Raw genomic sequence first — 16,435 nt, forward strand, 5'->3', positions numbered from 1 at the left:
TCTTATGTTAACCCCTTCTTTTCCTTTCATTCAGTTTTGTTACAGTTCTGTGATTTGTCCCTGACAATACATCAAGGAGAGCGGGAAATGGGGAACAGTAAATAGTTCTCTGAGCACTGGACTCCAAACAGCCTGTTTTCCCCTGGATTTGTACCTTGTGGGCCACAGATAAAGTTATTTATGCAAAGTGGCGCATTTGTAAGGAATTCTTACCAAGTGTTTCTCTACTGCCAAAACACTTGTAGCTTTTCCTGCTGTGGAGGGAGAAAGAGGGAGAAAGAGAAGATGTTTTGTGAGATGGTCTGTCTCTTCCTACCTCTGCCTGTGGAAGAGAAGGGAGAGTACCTCTTAGAAACCACATGGAAATTGTAGTAACTTTAAGGATTTTTTTCTAACAGGCTGGGGCACAAACGTCTGGAGGAGGTGGAAATTTTGGTCATGCAGAAGGCTAGCTTTCCTCTGGTCACCAGTCTCTTCCCAGAGGTCTCTGCAGAGACATCCAACCAGTGCAGCCCCCCGAGGTGACATCCCTGGTGCAAGACCTGCCGCAGCTTGAAGGCAGGGACAGCGTGATTTGCAAGCACATGCTCCTGCAGCAGCATTAGTGCTTCAACTGGCATGGCAGTTGTCATAACAAGTACCAACACAACTGCTGACTTAAGAGTAACAGGAAAAACATGTCCTTTTGAAGTCTGTCCTGATCTGTAAGGAGAGGAGGGTATTACCTGTAGTTTCACAAGCTGCACTAATGCTCCTTTTTTTCTGCACAAGCAGCAGTAAAGCCATCAGATGGGTAAAATCACTGACCTAGGAGCTCGGCACCTCAGCAAAGAAGTGTCTTTGAACACCAGTGAGACATTGTACAGAGATGAGATGTGTGCAGAACCTACTGAGGAAGAGTATAAAACAGTAGCATGACCCAAATCTGGCAGGCCAGGGCAAAAAGTGAGATCTCATTAAAAACGGATGTGACGAGGTAACATTCGCTATAAGGACACTAATGGTTAAGAGACAGAATCATCCCACTCATATACAGGGAGGGAAAACAAACTGTAGGTTGAAGTGAGGAGGCCAGGATGCTTAGCAACATTTTGCTTCAGTCATCACTGAAAACATTAATCACGCAGGGGACAAAGTATGTGGCTGATGTTGAAGGGAGTGAACACTAGAGGTGGAGTTAAATAAGCGACTGTTAATCCCTCTTACTAAATTACTGTCTTACTGTCCCTTTGCTGAGGTGCAGGACCTGACTCCATACGTGTTACTTGTCCACTGCAGTTCAAGTTAAACAAGTTTGCTTAAGTCACTCCTCACAGGGGTCATAGTGCTATGGAAAAAAATTCTCCCCATGGTGTGTTTAACAGGGAGGAGACGGCACTTGAAGTAGTTTTGCATGCAACTTCCCATTGGTGAGGGTGCAGTGTCAGGCCAGGCTTTCCTTACCACCCTTCAAGAGAAAAGTTGACAAATTGGAACAAACCCAGAGCAAAGTGGGAACAATCAGACATCTGGAAAACATGGTGTATGGGCTGTGTAGTGTGGGAAACAGGAAGATTGGGTGGAGATGGGAATCACAGGCTTCAATGATTTTAGGGAACTCTGTGAAAAGGAATGGAATCAAATTTTCTTCGTACCTACAGGGGCTTAACCTGTAGGAAAGGAGAATTAAGAAACATTTCAACTCTAAGGTGACGGTTAAGTGCTGGGATCAGTTGCCTACTGAGGATCTGGAGTCAATTAGACACAGGCATTGCTTGGGCCAGTGTTCAAATGACACAAAGGACAAACCAGGACACCAAGGATCAATTTGGACATTCCTTCTATTTCTCAAAGCTCCAACAAATTACATGAGCAAGATTAATGCAGAATAAAGTGTTTCTGTACCATGTCTCCCTTGACCTAAGAAGGCAGTGCAAGCAGTGAACAGATGCACTCAGAGTAGCGTTAGCAACAAAGGTAACAGATGACAAGTGACAAGGGTTGGCTTAGATTTGCAAAAGCAGACCTTCTGTTCAGCCTTTCTGCCCTTTCCTGTTTTCAGCTAAGTCTGATCCAGATTTCTGTTAGAACCACTCTTGTGACCACACCTAAGTAAATTTAATTATTTCTTACCCCTGCCATAGAGACACAACTTTCTATTCTTCACTGTATCCTCAAAATAATGGTACTTGCATTTATGATTCAGCAGATTTCTATCTCTACTGCCTCTGGTTCTGCTTTATTTCTGCCAGGCTGTTCGTGTTAAAGATTTGGGTTTTCATTCTTAATATTTGTGTTAACCAGTACTGCACCATCACTGAAAGTTTTTAAGAGCAAAGTAGACAAGCATCTGTCACAGAAGGCTTAGATACAGCTGATTATTTTGAGATAAGACTATGTAAAGTAAAAAGATCTCATGAGGTTGCTTTTTATCGTTTTCCATCTTTTTCAGAATCTTTGTTAATGAAAGCGTATTTTATAATGCCTAACAGCTTTGGAGCTTTGCAAGAGTCACTGAGTGATTTTATTAGCTATACAGAAGGGGATGAGGCTCCTCCTAAAGGTGATTTCGCTGCTCTGCAAGGCTATGCAGAAGCTGGGAACATTTTTTGGTACTAATTAAAATCCTCTGTAATTGGCTGGAAATGGTTCTGTGGCCATCAAAGATTCCCATGTTGAAAGCCTTGTTTGAAAAAAAGACTAACCGTTCACTGCAGTGAACCATCTGACCCAGAAAAAATGTTCTTTATTATGAGATTTCACGGGTGGATATTTTGTTTTATTTTGTTCTTTTTGGTTTTCAATGATTTTAACAATAGGATCAAGACAGTGTTGATGGATGGGCGCATGCTGTATAGATGGGAAAAAATACCCAGCAAAGAGTATTTCAGTGGTGTGAAATTCTTCGAACACAAATTTAAATTTAGACAGTTTATAGTTAGACAGGTTATTAAAATCAAAAGGTCAGGCTTTGCCCTCATTTATCCCCTTTGCAATGCTGCATGTGTGAATGAATTGCAGATATTTGTGGGCAGCATTTAGCTGAAAGCAGACTTATTGAGAGCTACATTGTGATGGCGGTAATGAAAAGCAGAAATGTTGCCCATGAGATTCATTATTGAAGACAATGTACTGGAAAATGAATATTTGTTTATTCTGATCATGCCAAGGATAACCTTTTCTTTTACATTTCAAAAGTTGCAACTTCAGAAATGTATAAGCTCCAAATAAAACTAAATCACTGTTACTTTTTTGTTGTTTATGACATCTTTACAGTTTGTTATTTTTTAGTGATACTCCCTACAGGAAGAAAAGAAAATATTATTTGCAAAGAAATATGACTTTTTATTTTATAAGCATTTAAATTTTATTCTATGAGGCTTTTCTCCACAAAATGAGAGGCTATCAAGTATGGAATTGTCCCATAGCTGCACAGCAATGTTATGATTTTTACAGCAGATCTTGAAGACCTTCAAACTCCAGGCAACACTCCAGAACTACTGACCCCCAGACTGAACTGTGAACACACGCTTCTTTGTAGCTGCACTAATTAATTACAAAAGCAGATTTTTAAAATCTTCTTGAGCAAGGACTATCCCTAGTTTATGTCTTATGTGACATGCTTTCAAAGTTTAATTAAAAATAACAATGATATTGTACTTTTTGGTTTTGTCCAAAATATAAAGACTAAGGCAATAATAGCCTCACTATTCACCCCTTGCTTTCCACCATCGCTCAACAGCAGCTTCCTGCCCCCAGTCACCTTGGCTCCAAAGTCCTTGTCCTCTCCTACCTCATGACCTCCAATTTCTGTTTGTGCCTCCCCCATTGGCCCCAGCCCATGTAGCTGTCTCCTGGCCCGTCCACCCCTCAGCTTTGGCTTTGCTGGTTTTGACTCTGACTATTGGGTAATATGCCTGACAAACGCAGGGTTTGTGGGTCATGACCCTTCAGAGCGCAAACTTATGATACCCTTTCGCTTATGGTGAAGCTAGAGCAGGCAAGCATTAATAAGAAGTCTGGATGATTCTTGAGAAATCATGCCATTTATCACTTTGCCCTAACCAGGCATGTTCTCCTGGTGGTCTACCATTCAAATAGCACCTGGACCAGTCTCGCTTACTTTCTGTAAGAAAGTGAGAGGAGCATGCTGAGGAGGATACGGGGCTGCTGGCCTTACCTCAGGGTCACACTTGAGCTTTCTGACAGATACTTGGGTCATATTACTAGTACCAGATAAGAGACCTCTTAAACACGCCCAGAGCTGGAATATCCACTGTCATATTCACCCATGTTCCTGTGATGAGTGGCTGAGAATGACTCTGTTCCTGTAACGCCTTCCTGCAGAGTAATTTTGGAGCCAAAGAGCAGAAGTGAGTCTGGATGTCAGTCAATCTGCTGGCTTTTCCATGAGGTTCAAAAAACATGGTTATGGCTACATTCATACAGCAGAGATCATGAGCTCCTTCCACAAGTCACCAAGGTTAAATACTTTTATCATTGTTTTGTCATTTTTGGACATGTGTGTCATACAGATTAATCTCTTCTGAAATGCCACTGAACTCCTGTAAAGTTATACCAAATCTTCATTTTGTCTGTAAAGTGTAGTATGCTGAGGAAATATTATAACTCTTGCTTGGGCCTTCTGCAAATCTGAAATCAGGAAGTGATTTCTTTGGAATCGGAGTCAGTAAAATCTTCTGGATGCTTCGGGGAGGTACCCCAAAACATTCTGTGGGCCTCAATTGTATGTGTGCCCATTTTTTGTGTGACTAAACCCAAAGTAATTCCCTGGAATCCGAGACCTATTTATTACAGATTACCTTAGGTTGATCATGAATTGTGACAGCCTGAGGAAAACATGCTCACTTAGAAGGAGACTATTTCACCCTAGGCAAAGCATAGCACTCTCTGATGGAAAACTTCCCACTCTTGATCAACTGGTAGAGACAATCATGTAAATCTGCTGTTTAAGTAAACATCTCTGGATGAAATCGAAAGAAGAGCTGTAACTTTTCTGGGTGGTATCATCACCTAGTGAAGAGTTGCCAGAGCTTACAAATATCTAAAGGGTGGGTTGAAGGAGGATGGAGCCAGACTCTCTTCAGTGGTTCCCAGTGACAGGACGAGGGGCAATGGGCACCAGTTGGAAGAGAGGAAGCTCCATTCCAATACACGGAAAAACTTCTTTACAGTTCGGGTGACAGAGCACTGGAACAGGCTGCCCAGGGAGGTTGTGGAGTCCCCTTCTCTGGAGATTTTCAAGACCCACCATGATGCAGTCCTGAGTAATGTGCAATCCTGCTTTAGCAGGGGAGTTGGACTAGATGGTCTCCAGAGGTCCCTTCCAACCCTGAAAATTCCATGATTCCAGTTATTTCACTAGGTTAGGAGCCTGGTAAACAATTATGTATTTGCAGTGAGAACAAATGGCTGAAGCGCTTTTGTGTAGATATGTGTCCCACTGGCTCTGAGTCACTGAACTCACAGTGTTGCATATGCAGCTCCTTCCCATAGAAACAGACTTCCCGTCCCCTAAACAAGCAGTCAATGGTGTCCCCTCCTGTCCTCTGCAACACTGACCAAATACTGATTTATCAGATTGTTGCTAAGCTTCTGTATAGGTGGTTTCTCTAAAACGAGGATTTGTCCTCCTGTCAGAATGGATCCAATAATCTGGTCCTCCATAGCTTCTCTCATCTCCATAAAGTCATTCCTTTTTCTCCCTCAGGTAGGCATATACACATATAACACCACATGTGATGGCATTAGATTTCTATAATCAGCTCCATGTCCATATAGTTGGAGAGAGTTGAGCAATCACACGGAATATTACCTATCTTTAATTAAAAGAGACTTAAACTGCTTTCTACCCGCAAACCCAGACAGTGTTATTGGCCCCTCTGAATAACAACAGAAATCTTATAGCACCTCTTTGAGGCTGAAGAAATCTATCTATTTTTATAACTTGCATGACATATATACATATATATATAACAGCTGTAGCCTCTTAACATCATGGTGGTTTGTTGTAATCTGCCACATGGTCAATGGGGGTAGTTCTTGCGGAAGGTGAGAAATGCAAACGGGTGGTTCTTGCGATAATTAATTCTCTTTTCATCTGATGGATTTTCTGTTCAGGCTCAGCTGAGTGGGTTAGCAAAACAAAGACAGATGGCAGCAGATTATTTCAAACACTTCTTTGTTAGTGGGTAATCAGCACAGATGTTCCCCTCCTGCCCCCTTCACTTGGGGCTCAGTCAAAGCCCATTAAATACATGGAAAGACTCATATTGAATTTGATGGGCACTTAGCAAGGCTTCTGTCTCAATGACTTTCTTTACTAACTTTGGCCTACTCATAATTTTTGAATGTTTTGGAGGGTTTTTTTGTTTGTTTGCTTGTTTTTTTTAAAGAAAGAAGCAAGCAATGCTGATGTAGTCACTTTTGGAGACTCCTGGGGGAAAGAACAAGCTGTACTTTTCTATGCACGATATACTGCCATAAGCATATCCAAGGTAAAAGGTCAGCCTGTTTTAACTCTATGAGTTTTATGCCAATTAAGTTCAATTTTTAGGGAAAGTGTAGGGATGATGGATCTGGCTGAAATGTGTGCTCTATCTGAAATGTGTGCTCTGTCTACCTTCCGAGCTGCATCCCCTTGAAGAGGTCGGTGAGAAAGCTGAAATTGGGCTGGGAACTCAGGTCTGCTCAGAGTGGATTCTCAAAGGCTCTTGGCTTTTGATGTCTTGTGAAGGCTTTGGCCATCCCTGCCGAGAACTGCCAGATGCTGCCTACTTGCTACCACTTTGTGGCACACTTTCTTAGCCCAATCTGTCCTTTTAGTCTAAACCTTGTTGCTGTTCTGGGGATAACCTTGTAGAGATTGGTTGTATTTCATGTTATTTCCACAGATCTAACTGAAGCACCTTACCCTGTTTCCACTTTTTAACTATATTCATATCTAATTGGCTTTTCTGCATAGCACATTTCTTTCTGTCATGCTGGCTCCTGCCTATTAGTGTCAAATCTCCATTTTGCTTCTTACAGTGGGTACGTAAAGACCCAGGATCCCTTAGGATGAATCCTTTCTGTCTTAGATTATGTGTTAAGTCTTTCCCTCCTAACACACATACTCTTAAAAGCACAAAAGCATTAAGTATGCAGTGCCTATATGTTGCTTGACAGAGACTATAGAAGCATTAACCAAGAAGATGTATGCACAGAAATGACCAAGAAGATGATGAGAGGGCTGGAGAGCCTCTTCTCTGAAGACAGGCTGAGAGAGTTGGGGTTGTTCAGTCTGTAGAAGAGAAGGCTTGGGGGAGACCTTATAGCAGCTTTCCAGTAGGGGCCTAGAAGAAGGCTCGAAAGGGACTTTTTGCAAGGGCATGTAGTGACAGGACGAGGGGTAATGGCTTCAGAATAGAAAAGGGTAGATTTAGATTAGATATTAGGAAGAAATTTTTCACTCTGAGGGTGGTGAGGCACTGGAACAGGTTGCCCAGGGACGTTATGGAGGTTCCATCCCAGGAAGTGTGGAAGACCAGGCTGGATGGGGCTTTGAGCAGCCTGGTCCAGTGGGAGTTGTCCCTGCTCATGGCAGGGGGGTTGGAACTGGATGATCTTTAAGGTCCCTTCCAACCTAAACCATTCTATGATTCTATGAAATGAATTCCTCTCACAGAGTTCAAGGAGAGCCATAAGGTGAGGTTTTAAAGCACTGCTCTTGTGCTCCTGTATTGCAGCCCATCAGCAACGCCAGAGGTGCAGAGTGAGTCTGTCGATCGCCCTGGCCGGCTGATTAGGACGGATGGGGGAGGTCCAGTATGGCCAGTGTGCACCCAGCAGGCAGCACAGGCACGGGTGGATCCAAGTCCATGGGTGCAGAAACCCATCCCAATGCCAGATTGCCCTCTATCGGCAAGCCAGCCAGGCTGAGCTAGGCTCTAGGAAAGGCGGGGTTTTTTTTGTACGTTGGCAGGACTCAAGTTAGGGCAAGTTAGAGCGCCACAAGCCTGGAGATGACAGGGGGTGCAGTATGGCAAGACAGCCAGGGGCAGCTCCAGGCAGCAGCCAGCTACTCCTCACAGTGACGGCATTTCAGGAAAACAAGACCAGAAAGGCATCAAATGTTGCTAGATCAATAACCACATCAGATTTTGTTGGACTGCTTCTGTACAAGCCTGAGAAAGAAATAAAAAGATACCTGAGGATCTCACATATGCACCCGCCTCAGTTCTTCATACAACTCTAAGCAGAAATAAACAAACATGCTTGTCAGAATTTGCAGAAAATATTCTGCTTTTGCATGGCTTCTGATTTCTGGCCTTAAGCCATTCCATGTACTTGCCACCTAGTACAGCAGCACTAGTCATTTGGTTTAAAATGGGATTGATTATGAAGGTGTTTTGTCATAATCTCTCAGGTGTGCACAGGTGATGGCATCTGAAACGTCCCCGGGTGCAGGAGGCAGAGCTGACAGAATAATCAGTCTGAAAACAGGCCAGTTTAAAACTTGCAGACTGAACACGTCTTTTGGAGCAAGCTGCTCCATCAGACGTTCTCGATCCAAACATTGGTCAGAGATGTGCTGTGTCACATCATGCTTTTTTCCCTCTGGCTTTGGCAGGTCATTTCACTACTGAACAGAATCAGGGTGAATGGAAATTTGCCCACCTCTGAAATTAAAATCCAGAAGTGCTGGTAACTGCCAAAAGGAATTTATCTCAAATATCACATGTAGTATCTGTGCCGGTTTACAAATGTTTAAAGATACAACAGGATTGATGAATAGTTATGTTTGTTTTTAATTATTTGCTTTTTAAATTCTCTCCCTCAAAGCCCTTTGACACAGATAAAGAGCCAGATAAAAATTGCCAAGAACTGTGGTTTTCTAGGAAACAGAGGCAGCAGTCCAAATTCAACGCGGGTAGGAATAAAAAGTTTCTGTTGGTTAAAATTGACTTACACATTTTCTATCCATTATTTTCTAGTTGTCAATATGCGATTCAAACACCAACCAGTTCCGATTTTAAGGATTTAAAATGAATACACTTGGCTGTCAGCAGGTGGCTCTGTGTTAAGACTGAGCTCCATTCTCGATGTACGCACAAAATTGGAACTGTTTCAAACCATCTATTTCATTTTTTAAGCCAACAGGAAGATGATAAAGGCCTATGATTTGTCAGTAGGAAAGACATTTGTCAGGGGAAAGATAAGAAAATGAAAATCTCTTGCTTGAAGGGAGCCACGGTAATGCTGACCTTATGCTACTGGAGGAAACATCCAGTCGTTTTAAGAGTAGCCATGTCAGCTCTGCTAGATATTCAACCAGGTTTTCAGGTAATGCATGAAGCATTTTATTCTCTTTGAGGGTTTGGGGTTTTGTTTTCTTTTAAAAATCCCTTCTAGTCATATAAAAGTAATTTTCAAGGTATGGTGCCACTGAGTGACAACAGTGTTAGGGGAAGCACTGGAACTTAGGATCTTACCTATTTTACTGCAGTAAAGGGTATTTTTTCTTTCAGTGGGAGTAGGATTGGCTCTTTGGTGTTTCACAGTGCCAGAGTGAGGGTTGCTGCTGTGGCTCTCTGGCAGGGCTGCGGCTCAGGTGGAGGCTGAAGCTAACCCACCTGCAGCAACGGCTTCATGAGTGTATGACAATATATCCTTGTTTGAAGTTGTTTGTGTAGCTATCAAAACACTGCTCCTGATCTAGCCCAGGAAGCTTTGCAGCTACGGAAGGTAGAGGTCGCCTCAGGGATGCCCTGCACCCTGCGCTGTGCGTGGGACGGCTGCTTCTCACTTTGGCTTTTCTCAGTCTTTCTTTGGAAACCGAATTTGCACGCTGCTCTGCACATGTGTCTTGTCCAAAGGAAATTACAATTTAAGTAGATAAACAGTATAACGTACTAGATAAATGAGAGGAATGTGCTTTCCCAGTATTTCAGTTATCTTCTTATTTTAATGGTGGGAAGCAGTTGTCTTTCATAAGCAGGTGAGAGGATCCTGTGCAAACGTATGTTTATGTATGTAAAGGCATACATGTAAATGTATGTTTATGTACGCATGTGCATACATGTAAATGTATGCCTTCATGAACATATGAGAATAATGAATTTGAGTTAGGTTTTGAGAGAGAAAACTGGCTTATACTGGATAACTGGGCTGTGGGGAGCATACAGTGCTTAAGGAGGGGGCAAAAAAGGAACAATATGTTAGCCACAGCTAAAAAATTCCTGGCCATTTCTATAGTTTAGCATACAGTTTGAATTAAATGTACTTACAGCACTTACACTGAATAGGTTTTGATCTGATCTGATTCTGATTCTGATTTGATCTGATTCTGAATCTGATGAGATTAAGAAAGAAATTACATCCTTTTCTGAAATTCAGTTCTGCCATATCTTCTAGTCATACCAATCCTGTTCTGTGACATTCTGCTTGGCAGTGAATTATTTCTCTGCAATTAGAGCTTTATTTTCAGTTCGTTTGGGGACGGGGTGATTTTTGTTTGTTTTTAGTATTCTGTTTCACTCAAGGTATTGGTTTACCTAAGATAAACCTAAAGTAAGTAAGCCTTTAAGGGAGCAAAGATGTAAATCAGATTCCTAAGGTTTCCCATGTGCCTTGCCTTTCAATGCAGCCTTGCAAAAGCAGAGAGGTACTGCTCATCACGTTACTGTTGTGCTGCATTAGAAAGAATCCAGTCTTTTGGTTACAGACTGGTGCTACCTAGCACATGTTGTTCAGTTTGCTCTTTTTAAGCTTTAAAACAATGAAGATGACTTTAGAACTCCAGGTGTCCCAGGGTACAGTATTTTACTGCTTAACACCTGTATACTGATGGTGCTTATTTTCTTTTTCCTTTGTGTCTTGGAAAATATGTTGCCAAAGGGTCCCGTAACAGCCTCTGAGGAGGGATCACAGAACTGCAGAATTGCTCTGGGGATTCCCTAGTCCAACCGACCTACTCAAAGCAGAGTCAACTAGAGCAGGTTGCTCAGGGCTGTGTCCAGTGGGGTTTTGAATGTCTCCAAAGATGGAGACTCCATAACCTCTCAGGGCAACCTGTGCCAGTGTTCAGTCACTTTCAAATAAAAAGCAAACAAACTTTTTTTTTTTTTAAATGTTTAAACAAAATTATTGTAGTTCAGGTTGTGCCCGTTGCCTCTTGGCTTGTTGCTGGACACCACTGAGAAGAGTCTGACCCCATCTTCTTTACTACTTCACACCAGGTATTTATGTATTTTGATAAGATCGTCCTGAGCCTTCTCTGCTCAAGGCTAAACAATCCCAGCGCTCTCAGCCTCTCCTCTTATGTCAAATGCTCCAAGCCCTTAATCATCTTAGTGGCCCTTTGCTGGACTTACTCCAGTATGCCTATCTGCCTCTCTTGCACTGGGGAGTCCAGAATTGGACCCAGCACTGCAGATGTGGCCTCATCAGGGCTGAGCAGAGGGGAAGGATCACCTCCTTCAACCTGCTGATAGTACTCCTCCCAGTGCATCCCAGGACACTGTAAGGCTTCTTTGTGACAAGGGCGCATTGCTGGCTCATGGTCAACTTGTTCACCAAGACCCCCAGGTCTTTTTTGCAAAGCTGCTTTCAAACCAGTCAGCTGCTGGAGCGTATAGTACTGGTGCACGGGGCTGTTCCTTCCCAGATGTAGGACTTAGCATTTCCTTTCAGTGAACTTCATAAAGTTCCTGTCTACCCATTTCTCCAGCCTTTTGAGGTCCCTCTGAATGGCAGGACAACTATCTGGTGTATCAACCACTCCTCCCAGTTTTATATCATCTGTAAACTTGCAGAGGGTGCACTCTATCCCATCATCTAGGTAATTAATAAAGAAGTTAAATGGTATTGGACCCAGTATCAGCCCCTGTGATACACTACTAGTGACTGCTTTCTGCTGGAGTTTGTGCCACTGATCACAACTCTCTGGACCCAGATGTTCAGCCAATTTCCAGCCCACTTCATTGTCCACTTACCTAGCCTGTACCTTATCAGTTTGTCTATAAGAATGTTACAGGAGACTGTGCTAAAAGCCTAACTGAAGTCAAGATAAACAGCAACTGTTCTCTCCTCATCCACCGAGCCAGTCATCACGCCATAGGAGGCTATCAGGTCAGTTAAGCATGATTTCCCTTCATAAACCCATGCTCACTATTCCTAGTCACCTTCTTGTCTTTAATGTGTTTTGAAATGTTTTCCAAGACTATTTGCTCCATCACCTTCCCAGGGATCGATGTGGGGCTGACTGGCTTGTGGTTTCTGGGGTCCTCCTTCTTGCCCTCCTCGATGATAAGGGTGACATTTGCCTTCTTCCAATGCCCAGGAACCTTCCCAGATCACCACAAAGACAATCAAGAGTGGCATCACATCAGCCAGTTTCTGCTGCACTTGTAGGTGCACCCCATCAGGTCCCACGTGTCCAATTCAAGAGGGAGACCTTCGGCTTTAAAGCAGGTCCTGTAGGAAGAAGCCTCGCTGAAGCTTTTTCCAGGTCTGTCATCCAAACAGCTCCTATCAGCTGGTCTTGGACGTGGACAGCTAAACTCCTGTGGCAGGGGAGTGTGCTTAGGGCTCTGACTAAATATGTGAGGCTGGCTATTAGGGTAAACGGAGGAGTAAACGGGAAGGGGAACTCAAAGGAGCCATAACAATGATGAAACTCTGGGCTTTGCACTTCTGTCAGCGGGGAGAAGAAGGAAGGAACTACGCAGAATTCACAGGTTTTAATGAAATTCTACTCTTGTATGGCTACTATGAGTAACTTTGTATTTATTTCACCTGAGCATCCTTTTTGTGTGTGAAGTTTGACTACACTGCCTCCTGAGTGATTTACTACTCCTTGGTCTCTTATTCAGGAATTGGAGAACTGAGAAGAGAAATAGCTTGATTAAAGCTCACGCACTCACAGAACTTGTTTAAACTGAGAGGTGCATGCAACATGAAAGTTATTTACAGATAGAACACCACAGACTTTCTTTCTTAATAACAACAACAATAATAATGATAATAATAATAACAACAATTACCCATATTTTTACCTAAAAATGACAACTTCACCGTACTTGAGATTTTCTAATTTGCACACTGCTCTATTGATTTCCGTGATCATTGAATTCTAGCATTCATTACAAAATAATGAGAAACTCTTTAAAACTAGACTTGTATATCGTACAGTACAAAACTAGTGCTAGTTTCCAAAGGACAGATAATACCATTGCAAAAGAGAAACACGAGAACACAACACAGACATTTCTGCATAGGTTTTCATGATGAAATCTCTGTATCACAGAGATGACCTTAAATTCAAGTGATACCAGTGGGCAGAAAGCATTCATTGAAAATGCACATGCTAACATGAGGAATTAGTAAGGACTTTGGTTTCTTGATCCAAAGTAGGTTATCAGATATCTATCTTTGCCTTGACTTTATAAAACATCTAAAGGCAATTATTCTTAGCTTCCAATATAATAATCACAGAAGAAGGTTGTCTTAGACAAAACTATGGATAAGAAAAGTCTATATGAATTATTAGATCTATATGAATTATAATGACTTTCTTGTCTTGTTGTTTGTTTCCAATTGTACACTTAGGTTTAGATTTACTACAGACTAGCAAGTCAGTGGGGGATACGCTGGTGTAAATAACTGTCCTTAATCTCTTTTCATGTCAGGTTACATCTGTAAGACTAATTCCTCCTCCCACTGCTTTTTAGGTCTAGATGAAATAGTGCAGGAGTACAGTGCATCTGAAAAAATCTCCAGTAAAATATAAGTGATTTTCTCCTAAACTTTGGAAACTCAGTATTAAAAACTGGTGAGCCCTTGTATGTTGTATGTTTATTTCTGCATTTGAAAAGTTAAGGTAAAATACTAATATTCTATTAACATAGCGTGTCTCATCCCTTTTAGAAATAGTAAATGATTACACCAGGTGCAAGGCAGGAGAGAACCAGCGTTACATTTCTAAGTTTCTACATGTATGTATGACTATATTTTACAGTAAAAGAATCCCTAAAATATTTGTTGTCTGAAATGTTAGGTGTGACCCTGACTCACATTAAGCACCTGAAATAACACTTCAGAATCACCCAGTGTCTCCAGAAATCCTGACTATGTGTCACCTGATGGATGTAAGTATTTGTATCGCAGAAGACTGTTAGCTGTTATTTCAGTACAAAGACAATTAGTAGTTTTGCTGAGTTGCTGTGATAGTCATGCCATGCCCCATGCTTCACAACATCACCAAATTTGTGTCCCCTTGTGCCAGTAGAGGCTTTGGCCCCCATTTTCTGAAGTTGGGCTCACTGGCATCGTCTGGTGGTACTGTTCAACAAGACCGACATTAAACAACGCTTGGCAAGAGACAATATCTGTGTTTCTCAGGAGAACAATGTGTCACTTATTGCAATGGACAAACAAAAGTGATGGAATGCCAATTTTTGTTCCCTTTTGTCTGACAGCCTGGCTAATAATGCTTGAATTCATTTCAAAATAGAATAAACCAGTATTTCCACCATGAATATATCCAATTCACGGTTTTATGAGTGACCATCAATGTCATAGTATTTCGAAGGACCACTGCCTCACTGATACAGCAACAGAGCACTTTCATATATAGTTCTGCTTTCTCAAATAGCCTTAAATTCAAATACCACCACTGCATATTTATGGCTAAAAGAAAAGCCCTGCTAAAAGACACAGACCTTTCACACTTAAAGAGGTTTCCAGCTTAATGTGATAAAGTTTATCCCTTCCCTACTAACCTCTTTAATACCTAACAGAATCTTTCGGTGTGAGTTGTGCCTGTGAACCTTTTTACCTTAGCAAACATGTATGAATAAATGTTTTTCCTTCCACTGATTAATACTTTGCATTTGATTGTGACAGGTGGCTGGAGATACAAACACTCAGAAATTTTAAGATCATTTTTGTGAGCCTTTGCATGAGTAATTTGTTAATAAACAAACTACTCTGGTCTCAATTTTCATCTATTATATATGTGTATACATAAACAAAATATTATTGTTCCACCGTTCAATTAATACTGAAAAATAAGACCGCATGGAAGTATACGAATGATATTTTTTTCAAATAGTATTGGCACGTTTCCATTAGCAGTGATTTTGGCTGTAACTGCTAGGCTTTCCTCCCAGAAGGAGGAAAATGCTCCTTTTGGAGCCGATTAATTTTCCATGCTGCAAACCGGGCGCTAGAGGAGGCATTCCCTCCCTGCGATCAGATAGAAAGTTCTATCTGTGAAACATTGGTTTGGCTATTTTTTTCCTCCTGCAAACATGTGCAGTTCCGCTGATTTATCCAATTAATCCCAGTAAGTGTTGGCAAGAAGATTCAGACCTCAGTTGTGAATCTGTTTGTTTCAGTGAATTGGGAAGGAACAGTTTTAATGGCCATATTATAAAAATCCTGAGTATTGACTCAAAGAATAACAGCTTTTAGTAAAACTGCAAGTCGGTAGTTAACTGAAGAAAGCATAGTGTATTGGGTTGTGATATTAACAGGGCACACAGTGGTAGTGTGCAGAAGTTGCAGAGAATGAACGTATAAATGCTGTATATTAGGGTATGTGCTGAAGTATTCAGCGTGTTTGAACAGATTTCAGTAACTGAACAAAAGCGACTGCAACTAAAGAGCCTTCTGAACATTAATTCTCATACCGTCTGTATGAGGTGGGTCTGTCTGTCTGTCCTGTTACCAGGCTGCACTGCAGCACGTTGTTCGTATGCACGGGTTTCATCGCAGTGTGCAAGGGAAATAGCATATGATTGTTTTGTAACTAAAATGGTAACATTTAATATGCCGAGACACAGAATTCTGCTTCTCTGTGTTGTGAAATACATACCTCCCCATTCTGTGACGAGAAAGGGCACACTTTGACCTCGGATCCATTTTACTCTAGAATTCACTGTGTAAATATAATGGGCTGTAAAATACAGAAGTACAAAGCCACTGTTGTAACACATTTTAAAATTAAAACTTCAGGAGCAAAACCCAGGGAAGTCCAGAGTTAGTGTCAACAGTTATTCCTCTTTTGCTAATTGAACACAACATGCATATAAAATGCAGTACTCTATAGTGCTGTTGTCATGTCTGGTGCATGGATTAAAAGAAAATGTAAATTCCTCTTTCCGCTGTTGGCGAATGATTTGTCACATTCCTTAGTGTTGGAGAGATGCTTTATGAAAGACTTAACTGTAACACACTGTAAAATGGAAACTGCTGTAGGAACCATAATTCTGACTCCTCTACATTTTCAGTCTTGGTGATGTAGTGCTGAAAAGGAGTACATTTTTGTACACAGTTTCCCTACCGGCATAAAGGAGAAAAAGAATTTAAACAGTCTTGGTAGCTGTAGGAAGTTACCAGGAAAGAAGTTGTGGACTGTGTTAACTTCATATAGTGGCTTAAGTCTTATCTC

The sequence above is a fragment of the Charadrius vociferus genome, unplaced genomic scaffold, assembly GCF_000708025.1.
Source record: "Charadrius vociferus isolate BGI_N301 unplaced genomic scaffold, ASM70802v2 scaffold65, whole genome shotgun sequence".
In the NCBI taxonomy this organism is placed as follows: Eukaryota; Metazoa; Chordata; class Aves; order Charadriiformes; family Charadriidae; genus Charadrius; species Charadrius vociferus.